General features: G+C 39.5%; 1 pseudogene; it reads left to right on the forward strand.

The window, feature by feature from the left end:
- The first annotated feature begins 9,317 nt into the window (after window positions 1–9,317).
- LOC103669317 lies at window positions 9,318–10,844 on the forward strand (annotated as a pseudogene).
- The last annotated feature ends 4,586 nt before the right edge of the window (window positions 10,845–15,430 follow it).

Genomic DNA, 15,430 nt, shown 5'->3' on the forward strand with positions numbered 1-15,430 from the left:
AGAGCAACTTGCATACGAACCCCTAGCAACCCTGGGAGAAATCATTAAAGCGATTAGAGGAGAAGTCCTCAACTTGGGACCAAAGAGCCAAATCCGGCCCTCACACCTATGTTGTTTGGCCTAAATAGTGTTGGCTCATATCCAAACTTTTACATTTTTTTTTTTTTACAAGTTGCTAACCTTTAAAAACTTGAATTTCTGTATGCTCTTGAAAATGTAGAGGATCTGACAAAATGTGAGAGAGTGCCCACTGCATCTTTCCGACGGGGGCGCACATTCTCTAATTTGCTGGCAGGCTGCACTGTTTTGCTTCTATCTCATTTGCTTCGTGTGGGCTGGCCCTCCTAGACATTTGAGTCCTAAACCTACTACTGATAATTCGAACAAGAAGACGCAAAAGAGGATGGAGTTTAGGAAATATTGATCAGAGAAAGAATTCATGGTCCAGACAAGAAGCGAAGGCCTAACATCGTTATATTAATTCAGGAGAAATTGGAAAGATTACCCAGATATCAAGGAAAGGGAATCAGATCTCATAAGAGGTAACACATAACTCAAGGAGATAAAACGGGCTATACTGTGGGATGGTTTATACTCTTTCAACCAGAATGAAGGCATCCAAGAACCTAGAAAGAGCCTATCAAAGTAAAAAGCTCTGTATTAGTCAGCTCCAGCTCCCACAGCAAAATACCGTACACTCTGTGACTTGAACAACTGAAATTTATTTTTTCACAGCTCTGGAAGCAGGAAGTGTAAGATCAGGGTGATGTCATGGCTGCTTCCTGATGACGGCCCTCTTTCTGGCTTGCTGCCTTCTCTCTGGGCCCTTACATGTTGAAGCTCTCTGGTGTCTCTTTTTTAGAAGATTTTAATTCTTTATGAGGAGAGAGAATGCACACAAGAGGGAGAGAGAGATGCACAAGCAGTGGGGAGGGGTAAAGGGAAGGGGAGAAGCAGACTCCCTGCTGAGCAGGGGCCCAACACAGGCCTCTATTCCAGGACCCCAGAATCAGGAGCTCAGTGAAAGGCAGACACTTAACAGATACGGCCACTCAGGCGCCCTCTGGTGTCTCTTCTTATTAGGGCAGTAGCCCTATCATGAGAGCCCCACCTTCTTTTTTTTTTTTTTTTAAAGATTTTATTTATTCATTTGACGGAGACAGAGACAGCCAGCGAGAGAGGGAACACAAGCAGGGGGAGTGGGAGAGGAAGAAGCAGGCTCATAGCGGAGGAGCCTGATGTGGGGCTCGATCCCACAACGCCGGGATCACGTCCTGAGCCGAGGGCAGACGCTTAATCGCTGTGCCACCCAGGTGCCCCAGGACCCCACCTTCTTGACCTCAGCACTCCTTAGCTGCCTCTCAAATGTTCCAGCCCCAAATACAGATAGGCGGTGGGGTGAGACTTCAACATATGAATTTAGAGAGTGGGACATTCAGTTGATAAGAGTCTCCATCAAAGCTACCCTTACAAAGCTGCCCTCTCCTGCTTGACCCCACATGATAATGGCATTATAATGAAACCTGTATTAGTCAGGGTTCTCTAGAGGAATAGAACCAATAGGAAGAGACCTAAAAGAACCATTGGCATAAGTTCTAGTCCAAGTCCAAAGGTTTGAGAAGCATGAATTTAGATGGTGTTAAGTCCTACTCCAAGGCCAAGAGATCAGTGTTTCAGCTCATGCAGTCAGGCAAAGAGAAAGAATTCTCCCTTCCCTGCTTGCTTGTTCTGTTCAGACCCTCAACAGATTGAATGAGGTCAGTCCACACTGGGGAAGTCAATCTGCTTTCCTCAGTCTACTGCCTGTTCAAATACTAATCTCTTCCAGAAATATCCTCACAGATACACCCAGAAATAATGCTTAACCAGATATCTGGGCCCCTGTGATCTAGTCAAACTGACATATAAAGTTAAGCATCACAAAAACATATTTTGCAAATGATCAGTAATTTAAGATTGGACCATCCGTCGTTTATTTACCTCTGCATTAAGTATCTGAAAAAGACTTTGGGGGGTTTCTGCCAGAGACAAAGAACAATATCATGAAGGAGAAAATATGACTTTCATGCATAAGGGGTAACCTGAGTGTCTATCCTTCAGAGGGCTTTGTGACACTGCCGCATGGCTGTTACTCTTTCAGACTCAGATAAAATCAGTATAAATGAAAAAAAAAAATCACTGCTGTTTATAAAAAGACTTCAGAAATCTAAAACTCTGGACTAGGAAAAAAAAGAGAGAGAGAGATTCTTTCAGGGGTTCCTGTGTAAGAATTTGGAACAATCTAGATATAACTGCTTAGACTACTCTCTCTGCCCTTATCATCATCATGCTAGAGGGCTAGACTTTTAAGAAGGAAAGAGCACAGACAATAGCATGGTCTATAAGCTGACCTCTCCAACATCTGAGAAATCAAACTCCATTGACTGGGGGGCACCTGGGGGGCTCCGTTGGTTAAGCGTCTGTCTTCAGCTTAGGCTATAATTGGGTCCTGGGATCTAGTCCATATCAAGCTCCCTGCTCAGCGGGGAGCCTGCTTCTCCCTCTCCCTCTGCCACTCCCCCTGCTTGTACTCTCTCTCTTTGTGTCAAAGAAATAAATAAAATCTTAGGAAAAAAAAAAACCAAAAACCCTCCATTGACCGGCATGGAGTATTAAGCATGTGGGTTGGAACCACTCTCTCCAAGACCACCTGGGCTGAACTTCCAGAAGGGGCACTGCATGCAGTCTACTATATTTTTATTTTACTTTACTTTTTTTTTTTTTTAAATACATTAACAAGGAATGTACAAACTTTAAGTTAAAATCTCTGGTGCCTGACCTGAGTCCTGCGTCCAATCCTCAGCTGAGAAAGTAAGTGTGGTCAGAGAGACTAAAGGGATAAGAGGGAAATTAAGAAGACAAAATGGCGCCTCTGTGCGTAGCTCTACCTTCCAAGATAAAAGAAATCACTGGAAATTATTAGATCTCTAGGGCCTCCAAACCAAGGGAATTAGATAAATGACAAACATTTCCAATGTACGAGAGCAACCCATTGCAAAGTTTTGTCTTCATTGTACTCCCATGAAAAATTAGCCAAGGGGAAACTGGTCCTAAGTTAAAATTTGAAAGTGAAAACTCTTCTAAAATAACTTTTCTGAATACATTTCCTTACAGAAAAAGGACTTCACCCTTTGGTTTTGTTGTTTGTGAAAATACACTGTGATCGAATGGGGTAAAATTTTATTGAGAAATTTCAGGGTTTATGTAAGTTGGGATATGGTCTTTTACTAGTAGAATTATAAGCAAATATTAAAAATTCATCCTTAAAACAGGGTGTGGCTTTCACCTCTCCAGAAAAAAATTGATGGGACATTAGACAAGTGTGGCAGGGGGAATTCTAAGGTGGCTTCATGAATTCCACCTCCTGGTGTTAAATCCCATAAAATTTCATCCCCTTGAGTGGAACGGGACTTCTCTTTTGCTTGTAGAAAGTAGGATATGGAAAAAAAGTAATGGGATATCACACTCCTTGATTAGGTTACTTTAAATGGCAAAGGTGGTGAGACATCTTTCCCAAGATTACATCCCAAAATGCTATGAAATTCCATTTTAGCAGATTAGTATACAGGAAATCCTCCTTCTGGGCTTGAGGAAGCCAACAACCACACTGTGAACTGCCTGTGAAGAAGGCCACATAGTAGGGAACTGGAGCAGCTTCTAGAATCTGAGGGTGGGCGTCCACTGACAGCCAATAAGAAGCATGGGCCCTCAGTCAACAGCCACAAGAAAATGAATCTTTCTAACAGTGATATGAATTGGGCAGTGGTCTCTTCCCCAGTCAGCTCGCCAGATGAGAATGAAGTCTACTTGCCCCCTTGATTGCAGCATGTGAGACCCTAAGCAGAGAACACAGTTAAGCTGTGCCGAGGCTCCTGAGCCACTGAAATTGTGAGATAATAAATATGTGCTATTTTTAAGCTGTTAAATTTGCGACAGATAGTTATGCAGCAATATTTCTAGGATGAATCATAATTGCTGAGAGCAGAATGGTATCAATCTTGATAAAACCGAAGTAGAGTATTATTATAAAATGGGTTGTTTTCAATATTGTTTTCTTTTTTTTGGCATAAAATTGATTAGTGAGAAAGGTTTTTTCTAGACTGGGCAGACTCTATAGAGTGGAGGAGGACAGTACATTCAGATGTCAGTAGAACCTGAAAAATGATTATTGAGTAGTTCTTCCCCAAAGCTGAAATTCTCAATTTTTTTATTAAAGATTTTTGTGTATTTATTTGAAAGACAGTGTGTGTGCATGTGTGCAAGCAGGGAGGAGGGGCAGAGGGAGAAGGAGGAGTAGACTCCCCACTGGGCTGAGCTGGGAGCCGGACGCTGCTGGAGCTCAGGACCCTGAGATCATGACCTGAACTGAAGGCAGATGCCCCCCCCACCATTGAGTCACCCTGGCATCCCTCAGTTTTTTTATTAGAATTTTTATCATGAGACCCCAGCTTTTGAGACTTTGGAACTGTTAATATGTCCTCATGGAATGCCTTCTACTTTTTCTAACAGAAAGACATTTTTCAGATTTGCAATCGAAATTGGCTATATTTGCTATTTGAGAAACTACATATATATATATATATATAATGTTTTAATAAAAGATGATGGAGATTTATTACATAACTGAGAAAATTATAGGATATAAAAATGCTTCAAAATGAGTAGAGAAAAAGAACGTCAGGAAACTAGGTTGTTTTCTGATAACTTTAATCTGTTGTGGGTGAATGTAGCTTTTATCTATATAGTGATCATTCGATCACAACAAATACAAAATTGGAAGTTACTGGCAGCTATATTTTACTTCTATCAGATATTTAAAAATTACACCAAATCTCACTTTCCCTATAATTTTATGGATTTTATGTGTTTGTTTTATGTGAATATAATGTCCAAGGACATCTAAAGTTATAGGGAGAATGCCTAAAGTTAAGGGCGGTGGTTTTTTATGTTTTCTGAATAAATTTAGAAGCATAATGTATGACAAGTTTGATGGTTCTGAATATTATTTTGTATGCTTTCTGATACTTTTTGATAGATATGGGGGGATTGGCTTATGAAAAGCCTACACACGCACACACACACACACTCACACACACACACACACACGAATATTGTACTTGATAAAACTGGTAGTGACAAAGCAATAAACTATGGTCCTAGTGAAGGAAGAAAGGATGTAATGTGGAAAACAAATGAATTCAGAGTGCAGTTCAAATAGAGGAAGACAGAGGAGAATTTTTAACAACATTTGAGAGAAGCGTATTAAGTAGTTAGGGGCTCTGTGACACGGGAAGTCTCTGATTAGTAGGGGAAAGCAATTTTGATGGTAGGAAAGGTAGAATTTCTTTTTCTTTCATTTTTAAGTGACTAGGGTATCTTCTTGTTCTGCAAGCTCTGGAGTCCTTTGAAGGCCAGACGGGGCAGGTTTTAAAAAGGAGGAAAGGATAATTTCAGTCTTCAAAATCTAGAGGGACAAAATGCTAAGCTAAAAATACTCTTTGATTTGACTATACTTAGCTAACTGGGGATGTTAAAATTACTGACCAACTTACCGTTTGTAAATATCCACATAAAAGCAGAATTAGATAGGGCCTAACAACCAAGGTGACAATTCGGATTTATTAACATTAATTCATGGCTTCAAAAGAAATGGAAAATGTTCTTTGTCCCTGCTGAGGTGACATAACTGGTGAGAACCGGAGAATCTTCTTCCACTTGGGTTGGGAAACCAGTTGGTTGAGTTCAGTGTCACCGGGAGGAGTGGAAAAGGATGGGCAGCAGGGTAGCAGGCTACCTGGGAAGGATCTAAAAATAGTAAGAGTAACCACTGGGGCCCAAAACATGAGTCTGCAGCAAGAGGCATTTCCACATCTGAAGAGCAAAGCTTCAGTAGAGCCAGAGGAGGCAACTTTCAGATGGGACCGGAAGCAGTGGCTGTGGGATCCATAAAGCAGTCCTCCTTGGTGTTCCATCCAGCTACTCGTAGGCCCAGGTAAGGCAGATTAGGTGAGATTTGCTATCTGTCAATAGTGACAGGCTGGTGGACATGGCGTCCTGATAACAAGCCTGAAAGAAGGGGTAGCCAAAATTGAAAAACCCAAATGGGAGTGGTAAGATATGAAGAGAAGTATGCATATTCTCGCATATGGCTCATCCATGCCAAGCTGCTTCCAGTCTTCTGATACACCGTATCCCTTCACTCATGATCACATCGTGTTCGAGAGCATGGGTATTTAAACAAGATAGCCTCAGAGAGCCTAGCAGCCTGACATACCTGAGAAAAGCTACCCACCTCTTTGGGTGAGAGATTTCACACCTCTAAAGGGAAGTGGTGATGCCCATTCCTTAGAATGACTGCAGAGCATGTAAATTACGCATCAGAGAGTGTCCCCGGGAGGCACAAAGTAAAGGCTAATTTGTTGCCTTTTGTCATGTTCTGTCCTCTGCCAGGAAGTACTGATCTTACATTTCACTCCTCCTTCAGTTTTCACTCCTCATTACTTCCTCAGTGAACCCTCATTCCAACTCTCATTTTGGATTAATTCCATTTAGTTCATACAGTTCCTAGAATTTGATACTGGAGTTGGTTGTTACTATATCAGTCTTTCTCATTAGATTATTAGTTTCTTGAAATCAGTGACTATATCTTCTCAATATCTGTAGCCCACACACTGAGTATAGGGCCTGGTACAGAGTACGTATTAACGCTTTGCTGAAATGATTTGAACTAAATGCATGATGACTCATATCAAAAAGCCTTGCCTCATATATTTTATTATGAAGCCCCCAACCTGCTTTGTACAGTCTCCCTGGTACTTCCAACCTTACTTTGTAGTCTTCAGCTTGTAACTCCACGGCACTGCGATGTCTGTTTCTTTTTTGGACACTCTTTGAGAACACAGTGTATGGCATCTAATTTTCTGGAACCCCTTCATCCACAGTACCAAGCACGTTTTCAGGGCCCAATACGTGCTCATTGAGAACTTAACTATATAAATGGCTGGATGGTTGAATCTACTAAGAAAATAACATTTAAAAACTAGGAAAATGACATGCAATGAATGCTTACCTTTTAAACCAGGATTTATAAATTTGCTCTGATATGAAATATAATGAATTTTTCATTTATACTTTACTTGAACCATGAAAAGAAAAGGTAAATGGTCAAATATATCCACTTTTTGATCTATCAACTGGTTCATCTTCATCATCTTCAAATCACCTTTTATGTTGACTATGATTCCTATCTCATGACTAATACAGTTTACTGACAGATAATTTTGCTCAGTGGATGGTGGTAAGAAAACTAAATTTTATTTGTCTTAATAATTAATTCATTTGTTTGTAAAGACAATTATTGTCTAATTTTACCATTTTAACATATGTTCATATGAACACAGGCTTAAAATGTTGTATTTACGATTCAGAATAATACCCCATCTACATAGACCATGACTTAGTGATATAAGTCAGATCTCTCCAAATCTAATATGATCAAGAAAGCCTACCTTTCTTACATTTTTCTTTTTTTCTCTCTTTATTTTCAGGAGAGGTCTTTCTTCCATACCCACTCCTATTTCTCTCTTCCAAAGGTCCATCTTGTTCTACCTGCACAACTGTGGTATCTCCCCATTGGTCTACCCACATGATTTTTAATTAGTTTTCCAGGATGTACCCAGGATAAATATTTCAAAACAAAACTCTGAAAATTGCTCACAATGCATAGAATTCCTGTTGTTCATAGGATAAGGATTAAACAAGGTGCAGACAGATTATGACCTGCCCTACTTCTCTAGTCTCCCACAGTCCCATCTTTATAATCGTCATCTGTGCTCAACCATCTTGCTTTCATTGCTTCTTTTTCATTTGCTGTAAATATCATGTTTAACACATATCATGTTTCATTCACCTGGATATCTCTTCTGGCATCCCCCTTTTTAACTAGTAAACTCTTACTCATCTTTCAAATATCACCTTAAAAATTATGGCTTTGGCTTTCCAGTTTCTTCTTGGATTAAAGAGAGGTGGAAAGAGTCCTGCTATCACGCTGACAAAAACAAAAAATCCAGGCAAAATGCAAGTTCATAACTTTTCTTAAACCAAAGAACTGAGGTCACGGCACAACCAACTAATGCAAAATCTAAGGAGAGACTAAAGACTTCGGGGAGGCGGGTGGATAAGACATGAGCACTTCTTCACCTGAGATGATGGAGCCAAGTACTGATAAGAAGAATGCAGCTTGAGGTGCTAATGAATTAGCTCCTGACAGCATGTTAGTGTGAGATGGGAGACTTCAGGCGCTGCGTGTAGGGGGGAGTTCACACTTACTTGTAGGTTTTTCTACATGCATCTCATACCTCATAAGAGATTCACAAAAAGATTGATGAAAGTTCTGAGGAAGAGTCCCTCATGGTGCAAGTTTAAGGGAGAGGAAGGGCAATGTCAGCAGGAGAAGCACAAGCCCCGTTTGAATACTCCTTCCCCATCTGCCCCTACAGAACTTACCGTGGTAGAAGAGCAGGGAGCACCGCACCTTTCAGGGCATTGGTGAAAACTAGTGAAACAACAGTAAGGGAAGGATCAGAATACATGCTTGTCCAGAACTACAGCTGCCGTAGGGGTGAGCACACGCTACGACCAGACTAAAAGTTAATGAGTAACAGGTCAACAATTCTCCTGGAAGATGACCAGAATAAAGAAGGCTGGAGAGGAACGCTCTCTCAGGCACACCGCAAGGAGATCTGCAGCTGAGGATGAATCAGAAATGATAAAACCATAAAGAAAACCATCCCCACCCAGAACACACATTATCTCCAGAGGAATTAGGTGACTAAGGTGCCCTGAGGGTAACAATAGCAACTAAACAACCCAAACCAAGGCCACTTCTCTTTAGATGGCTTCAAATCTGCACAATAAAGGTCTCCAGAAGGAGAGGCATGATAATTTCTAGCCCCCCCCAAAAGTGTTCTTTACCTCAGTAACTACAGTCTTATATAGAATGTCTATTTTCTTTCTACAAAATATTACAAGGTTTATGAAAAATCAAATAATGAACAATGCATTTCCAAGAGACAAAGATAATCAATAAAACTAGGCTCATATTTGAGACATATATTGAAAAGCTATGAGCAGAATGTTGAAATTAATGTTACACAGTTGACCCTTGAACAGCATGGGTTTGAACTATATGGATCTACATTTACATGGATTTTTTTAAAAAAATACAGTACAGTACTCTAAAATATTTTCTCTTCTTTATGATTTTTATCTTGTTCAGCTTACTTTATTCTAATGCAGCATACGATGCATGTAACATACACAGTATGTGTTAATCGGTTGTTTATGTTATTGGTGAGACTTCCAGTGAACAACAGGCTATCGGGCGGCAGACTGCGTGCAGGACACATTGGATGGCTCTGGGTGCTCCACGAGGACTGCAGAAAGCCCGAAAGGCCATCAGGGCAGGGAAGCCCAAGCTCCACTCTCAGAGCGGAAGAGGCCTGATGGAATCCACAAGTTGGGTTTTAGTTGCCACTGGATCGAGTTGGATGAAGTATTCTTAGAAACAGCAGAACAGTTGCAGAAGTTGCAGGATGGTAACCAGAGATGGTGCCAACGGGTGAAAGTGATGGAATGAAGTTGGTGCAGACTGGACGCATCCTCCACTATATAGTAGGGAAGCACCATCTCTTTGGGAGGACCTCAAGGACAGAGCCCTCATTGACATACACATGGAGGGGACGCTAGATCTGCTGGAACTGATTATCATGCATCCTTTCTTGAAACCAGATGATCAACAAAAACCACTGGTTAACATGGCCCAGAGGCTATAATTAGATGCTTGCCTGGGTTTGAAATGGTTTTAAAGGATCATGGGCGAAAGGGGTTTTGTTAGTAATCAGCTGAGCCTTGTGGACATGATTCTGCTCCAAACCATTCTGGCTCTAGAAGAGAAAGTCCCCACTATCCTGTCTGCACCTCCAGGAGTTCACAGTGAAAATAAGTAATATTCCTACAGCTAAGAATTTCCTTGAATGTGGCAGCAGGAAGAAGCCTTTTCCGGATGACATCTACATGCATAAGAGAGAAGCGTCTACATCTCCACGCTATAAAACATCACATACATCTGTGAGTGAGAGCTAGTTCCTACAGATTTCTGCATCCACAATAGCATTTTAATGGGTGCCAGGCTGCTGGGAGCCCAGCTCTGTCATGGTGCTAGCTATAATTGTTCCTAAGTTGGGTCTTTCATGTCAAGACCTTTTCTAGAAACATCGACTTTTTTTTTGTCCAGCGAATAATTGTTATGCGACCTTTTTCTGAAAACCTTTTTGCAGAGGCTGGCATTTCAGTTAGATCAGATGCGGTTACTCATTTTGGATAACAAGGCTGGGCAGGGCTTCATGTTCTCCCTTGACCTTCTGCTTTCCTCTCCTTATACCATTTTAAATACCCTCCAGTCTTTTCCTAATTTTTAGTGTTTAATGACAACAGAATATCTGGTGAATAACTCCTCTCAGCCATAATAAATCTGTGGTAGTAGTGATTACAGTCAATATTAGCCAAAATTAAGAATTTACAAAAAAAAAAAACCCACAAACCACAATTGGCTATTGAGGGGGAGTCAAAAGTCCTATGTAGATTTTTGACTGCACGGGAGGTTGATGACCCAAACCCCAACTTATTCAAGATTCAATTGTAATATGATAAAATCTCTAATGAAAAAGGTAGACAGATGGGGCACCTGGGTGGCACAGCAGTTAAGCGTCTGCCTTCGGCTCAGGGCATGATCCCGGCATTATGGGATCGAGCCCCACATCAGGCTCCTCCGCTATGAGCCTGCTTCTTCCTCTCCCACTCCCCCTGCTTGTGTTCCCTCTCTCGCTGGATTCTCTATCTCTGTCGAATAAATAAATAAAATCTTAAAAAAAAAAAAAAGAAAGAAAAAGGTAGACAGCATGCAAGATGAAATGGGTAATTTCAGCAAAGTGGAATCTATAAGAAAGAAACAAAAAAGCTAGAAACAAACAAAAAACAGTAACAAAGATAAGGAATACCTTCAACATGTTTATGCCCAATACAGCCAATCAAAAATGCTCCCTATGCTCCACATACCCCCCAAAAAAGAAAAGAAAAAAAATTAATAACCTCAAAGATAGGTAAAAAACAAAAAAAGCATGAAAGTCGAAGAGAGGATCCAAGGACTATTGGACAATATTAACTGGTTTAATAAATGTATTCTTGGAATCCCAGAAGGAAAAGAAAAAGAAAATGGAGAAGAGAAATAATTGAGGAAATAATGGCAAAAATTTTTCCAAAATTAGTGACAGACACACAAAGACACACCCCACGCCCACCTGTTATATTCAACTGCAGAAAATAAATGAAAATGAGGAAAACTTGAAGGCAGCCAGAGAAAAAAGACACGTTACATAAAGAGGACCGAAGAACTGCAGCATGCTTCTCATTTGGAGTCATGCAAGCCAGATACACCAAATTGCTGTATTTAGTGTTGCAAAATAAATACATAAAAACTGCCCACATAGGATTCTATACACCCCCAAATATCTGTCAAAGTGAAGGAAAAAACATCTGCTTTATGCACACACACACTCACAATTTATTTCTAGTAGACTTGCACCACGAGAGATATTCAGGCAGAAGGACTATGAAATCAGACAAAAAGATGGATAAATCAAAAAGAAGGATGAACCCTGATATGGAATAAATGAATAAAAGCATAGATTTCAGTTTTCTTTCCTTACTTTTAAGAGCTGTAATAGATAGCTTTGTCTAAAGAAAATATAGTGATATATTGTATGCTTAAAGCGCATGTTAAAAGTAAAATGTATGACCTAAATAGCACGTGGGATTGGGGGGAAGAATTGATATTTTTAGCTGTGAGCACCTTGCTCTATGCTTTAAGTGATCTAATATACGTAAGTAGACAGCATGAATGTTACATAACAGATAATGTAACACTATATGCAAGGGCTTCAACTCCAGGAATGACTACTAATTTTTTTAAGTTCTAAATAATTCCCGAGTAGAGACAAATTAGCATTATAAAACATGCTCAATTAACTCGGGAACAGGCATTAATTCCGTTTATTATATGCACTTATATTGCTTTATACACTTATTTCAGTTATAGGAACACACTTTTGAGTGATTTATTAGCTGAACACATTTTTTTCATAAACCATAAGCTTCATGACACCTGGGACCATATATGTTATTGCCTTAGATTATATCCCAAAGTCTAGCATGTATAATGGGCTCAATAAATATTTGTTGAATAAATGAGCAAAATCTACTTGCCTTTGCAAACAGCTTTCTGGACCTCAAATGCCCTTGGTCCATTTCTCTGCCTGGAAGAGCTTCTAGGCTTTCCAGACATGATCAACTACCTTCTCCTCCTTTGTTAATTCCCCATTCGTACGATACTCTTATTCAACACTTAATTTCTGCCAGCACTCGGCAAGGCACTGGGGACTGGGGGTTTCCATTATGAGAAAAATATGCTCTGTACCTTAGAGAAGTGCAGTATAGTTAATGGACATGATAATTAGGCAATATTTGTAATGCAACAATAATAGTGCAAATATATCTAAAGGCTTTTCTTGACATCCAGAATGTGAGGGGGTACAGAAAACAATTACCATGAAAGACTATATTATACTATATTTTAAAACTACTCTGGCTCCAGGAAACAAACGAAGGGTTACAGAAGGGGAGGGTGGGGGAACTGGATAACCAGGTGAGGGGTATTAAGGAGGGCCTGTGTTGTGATGAGCACTGGGTGTTACACGCGACTAATGAATCACTGAACACTATATCAAAAACTAATGATGTACTCTATGCTGGTTAACTGAACATAATAAAAAAAACTATTAAGCAATCACAACTGGAAATTCCACTTGTTGCAAGTGTATCATTTGATAGTTTTATTTCCCTGATGTTTTTTTTAGAAACAGATATTGCCTAGTTTTAGAAAGAAGAATGATTAAATGGCATTTGTGTAATTAAGCACATCATAGGTTTTTCATGTGCTCATTTGGTATGTTTAGTATAAGTTGTAATTACAGCGGACACAAGGGTACCCTGTAGGAGCAGCTGAGATCTGGTGTAGTTACACATTAACTCGAATTATTATGTTAAAATTAGCTGCAAAAACAATCATAGAGGCGCGTTAGATTTCCCTGAAATCCTAAGCTAAAGATGTAAACATACGTATGGAAAATTAATGTGCAACTTTCAATGCTTTATAACTTGGTATTCCCTTTAATGTTGGGAAAAGTAGCACTGTATACACTACTGGACTATTGTAGAGGAGGACTTCTACTTTTTGTCCCTCTTTTGCCCATTTCTAAAATACATGAATGGTGATATATGAAACTTTTAGCTTGCTGGTAAACCCTGGGTTCCAGCTGCGGACAGAATTGGAAATGCCCTTTTTAGGAAAAGAAGATTCTGGGGTGCCTGGGTGGCTCAGTCAGTTAAGCATCTGCCTTCAGGTCAGGTCATGATCTCAGGGTCCTGGAATCAAGCCCCACATCGGGATCCCTGCTAAGCGGTGAGTCTGCTTCTCCTTTTCCTTCTGTGATCTCTGTCACTCTTACTCAAATAAATAAATAAATAAATAATAAATTTTTTAAAAAAAGATTTTATTTATTTATTATTTATTTAAGGTGGGGAAGGTAGGGGCAGAGGAGAAGGGAGAGGGAGGAAATCTCAAGCAGACTCTGCGGATCATGACCTGAGCTGAAACCAAAAGTCTGATGCTTAACTGACTGAGCCACCCAGGCACCCCTGGAAATGCCCTTTAAGTGAAGAAATCTAAGACTAGTGGGGATACTAGAGAAATATTCTTACTTCTTATTGTCAGTTTTTCTTGCACGAGATGAAGATTTCAATTACTCTTCACTATGCTCTGAAATTTCAACATTACTAGCCTGTCATTTCCTTTTAATTTACTCCTAGTTAACAAGTATATGTTTACATTTACATATATGTATTCCTTTTGTAAAAGGAAATGAAAATAGACATTTTAATCCTGAAAAATATTAGCAGGTAATATCTAGTGATGTATGAAATGGATAATACACATCATTATCCAGTGGAATTTATTCTGGGGATGCATGATTTGGACAGAAATTTGTAGTTTTAAATATATATAATAAAAAAATTATAAAAATTAGTGACCTGAGTCTCTACGTTAAAAAGTAGTAAGAAAGGAAGTAATAACCCAAAGTAAGTAGAAGGAAGGACAAAATAAAGATAATAGTACAAATCAATTAGAAAATAGAAACAGGGAGGAAAGAAGCAGATCACAAAGTTATTTCTTTGGAAATATTAATACAAATCTAAAAACTTTTAAAGAGAAAGAAATTACAAACATTAGAAAAATTAAATGGACTATCATTACATATCTTACAGAAATTAAAAAGAAAGCAAGGGAATATAAGAACAACTTCATACAAATGAATTTACCAACCTGTGAAATAAATTCCTTGAAAAACACAACTTACAATACAGACTTAAGATAAATAAAAACCTGAGTCCTTCATCTCTAATTAAAGAAATTGGGGGCACTTGGGTGGCTCCATCAGTTTAGTGTCTGCCTTTGGCTCAGGTCATGATCCCAGGTCCTGGGATGGAGCTGAGCATCGGGCTCCCTATTCAGTGGGGAGCCTGCTTCTCCCTCTCCGTCTGCCTGCTGCTTCCCCCTGCTTGTGTGCACGCTTTCTCTCTCTGTCAAATAAATAAATAAAATCTTTAAAAAAAAATAAAGAATTGAATGAAAATTTACTTTAAAAATAAAAACAAAACCTCAAGAACCAGATATTTTTTTAATGCCGAACACAGGCAGACATTTGAGAAACTTCTACACAAAGCCTTTAAGAAAGCAAAGGGGGAAGAAAAATATATGCCAACATGCTTGATGAGACTGGTATACCCTTGATATAAAAACCTGGTAAAAACATTAAAAGATATAAAATCGTAGAACAATCTCATTCATGATAAGGTGAGTGTGATTTGTTAATTTCTAAGGTAACCCTAAAAAATTATATGCAAATTCCATGTTGGAAGAGGGGAAAAAATAGCCCAAGAGAGAAAAAGAAATACAGAAAAGATGTGAAGGAATAACATAAAATATGAGTACATTTGTCATTATGGCAAGTGTGAATTGATATAATGTTCCATGTAAGACCCAAAAAAGGGGCGCCTCGGTGGTTCAGTCGGTTAAGCATCTGCCTTCAGCTCAGGTCATGATCCCAGGGGCCTGGGATTGAGCCCCACATCGGGCTCCCTGCTCAGAGGGGAGTCTGCTTCTCCCTCTGCCTCTCATTGCTATGCTGTCTCTCTTTCTCTCTCCCTCTCTCAAATG

Source organism: Ursus maritimus, unplaced genomic scaffold (genome assembly GCF_017311325.1).
Source record: "Ursus maritimus isolate PB19 unplaced genomic scaffold, ASM1731132v1 scaffold_12, whole genome shotgun sequence".
Lineage (NCBI taxonomy): Eukaryota > Metazoa > Chordata > Mammalia > Carnivora > Ursidae > Ursus > Ursus maritimus.